This window comes from Alligator sinensis, unplaced genomic scaffold (genome assembly GCF_000455745.1).
Source record: "Alligator sinensis unplaced genomic scaffold, ASM45574v1 scaffold215_1, whole genome shotgun sequence".
Taxonomy (NCBI): domain Eukaryota; kingdom Metazoa; phylum Chordata; order Crocodylia; family Alligatoridae; genus Alligator; species Alligator sinensis.
In genome coordinates, this window is record NW_005842259.1 from 650,661 (window position 1) to 653,204 (window position 2,544).

Genomic DNA, 2,544 nt, shown 5'->3' on the forward strand with positions numbered 1-2,544 from the left:
TGTCTGTGGGAGAATATTCCTCCACAATCCACACCACTAAAAATAGCTTTCTACCCAAGCAGGGAAAAATCTGTAGGATTAGGGGGGAGATGTCTTTCTGAGATGGGGTCTTACCACCTGTGAAATGTATGATGGTATTGTCTTCCTTGGTCATCAGCAAGGATCCTGGTTTTCTCTGATCTTAAAAAAATCCCCAATTTTTGGTTAAAAATAAGTAATCTGAAATCCACATTTTTGCATGATCTAAATGAAATGCCACTAATATCTAAGTATATAGAAAGTGGTGTTTCATTTTAACCCCAAATCCATATTTTTCTGATTACTTTTTTAACCAAAAGTTGAGGATTTTTTTTAAATCGGAGGAAACCAGGATCCCTGGCTCATCAGGTCCAAGACCTTTGTGTGGCTTGCTTTCTTAATGCACTTCTGCAAAGCTGCTCAGGGGGTTCAAGTCCAAATACCATGTATTTTAAAATTTGCAGTCAGTTCTATGGAGCTGACTTCTTGTATCAGCAGCCTAGGGAGTGAGAGATCATATCTTATTGTATCAACAACTATAGGAGTGAGTGAGAGGTGCTTCTTGCTTGCTCTCTTGAAGAGCCCTCTCCTATTATTGGGAGGCCTCTGCTAACACCTATTTATCAAGCTAGTCTGGTGCCTGTGGATGGTTGTGGCTTGGTTTTGTTCTTTTGGTTGAAGCCACAGTCAGCATCTTTTCTGTTTTAAAGGGTTGAGGGAGGATGAGCTTGGGAGAATAATCCTTTGTTTTAATAACCCTTTAGAAGCTCCATGCTGAAATTGTTACTGCATTTTACTATGCCTCCTACAGAGCCTGCTGGATTTTTGATGAGGCCTTTGTGTTGCTTTAGGGATGACAGGAACTCTTATCCTTTAAGAAGCTTTTTTCCTAACATCTTTGAAGCACTGGTCAAGCTGGCAAAGGGGATGCCTAACTAAAATGGACCCCTGATCTGTGGTGCTTTTGGGCCACTCTGGTTCCTGGCCCTTTATCTTTTTTTTTTTCCCTTCAGGAGACGGCATAGATTTTTATTTTATTATTTCATTTTTTTTCCAATGCAAGTGAGGAGACCTTTTAATTTTCCTATCCTGTTAAACTGTATATAATACATGTCCCTTTTTCAGGTAGTTCATATTACTCTATGCTTTCCTTTTAAAAATGCACTTATTTGTCTACCAGTTGAGTATTGCCCTAATCCCAGAGAGTAATGGTTGGTCTCTAGTGATATGAGTCCAGGTCAGAGCTTGTGACTGAGCTAGAGATAAGAAGTCCTGTGTCCAAGCTGCTGCTGTACGTGGAGTTTGCTGGGGTTTCAAGCCGACCCCAGTCAATGGCTGTGTTCCCTGTTGTTTTTTTGTTTTTTAACTGGCATTAGCAAGTTGGTCTCATGCAGTTGTCATGCTCATGCTTGTGTGTGTTTAAAGGGATCCATTTGCTGTCCTTCTCTCTGAAAGTCACTGAAACCTTCCATCCCAGGTACCAAGCCCTGCGTATGCAGGAGTTTGGTGAGTCTGAGCTGGGCTTTCAGAAACTTGCCTGTGCACTTCTTCAGCATTTTTCTATTTTCTGTTAATTTCGATGAGTTCCCAGTGACCTGACAAAACTCTTCACAGTTCAATAACTCCTGGAATCAAAGCTCAAAAGCCTGGAGGTGCTCATGGCAGGAAAAGCAATTGCTCACTGCCTCTACTCGCCTCCACGGTCATTTGTGTAATAGGTTAGACCTGAAGGAATTAACTTGGGACATCTTGAGTTGGCCGATTTTGTGGTATTTGGGAGCTGCGATGATTGTAGTCCTGGAAATAAACTGCCATAACTTACATAATCAAAATAATATATATATCTTAGTGTGGAATTTTTATTTTCATCTCTCTGATAGCTCAGTCTTTAAAAAGTTAAAAAGACACCAGGTATTACAATGAACGTTGCTTGCTTATTTTTTCCTTGTCCCTACTAAAGTTGGATAGGTATGTTCTCCTGGCTAGTGTCCCTTTCTGCCTTCTCAAGATCTAAACTAGTACTCCTGTCTTCCCAGCCTTTTGGCAAAAGGCTTCCATTTTAACTCCATCCTCCATACAAAAATGAGAAGGGGGGAAAGGAAAAAGGATGGGGGGGCAGCTGCTGGCAACCTAAGTGCTTGGGTTGACTTCCTCTTGAGAGCTTCAATTAAACCTGTTTTGCAAACTGAGAGGAATGTGGTGCATACATATGTGTTTGAGCAGAGCAGTGGTAGGCTTATCTGCCTCTGACTAAGCTGCCAATTAAAAACTGGCTGTGTGACTTCCCTGTTGATTGGAGCAAAAGTTGGTGGAAATGTGCTTGTTTTTAAGGTGGCTCTAGGCTTCTTTTCTTCTCCCCTCCCTTAAAAAAAACTTGTTCTACACTGGAGCTCTGCCCTCCCAAGGCTGCCTGTATAGCCAGGAGGAAAGGGCAAGTCTAAAGGCCTTCATTTTCCCCAAGGTGGAGGATCCCTGGGCCTGCTTTTTCTCTAAAAATCTCAGTGTGCTGCTAAAAACCGAGAGGGG

At 41.9% G+C, this 2,544-nt stretch overlaps 1 protein-coding gene across 1 annotated transcript in view; it reads left to right on the plus strand.

Annotated features, from left to right (window-relative positions):
• Window positions 1-2,544, plus strand: part of TOB2 (transducer of ERBB2, 2) — an 11,810-nt gene that overhangs the window by 902 nt on the left and 8,364 nt on the right. The gene's annotated exons all lie outside the window — the stretch shown is intronic.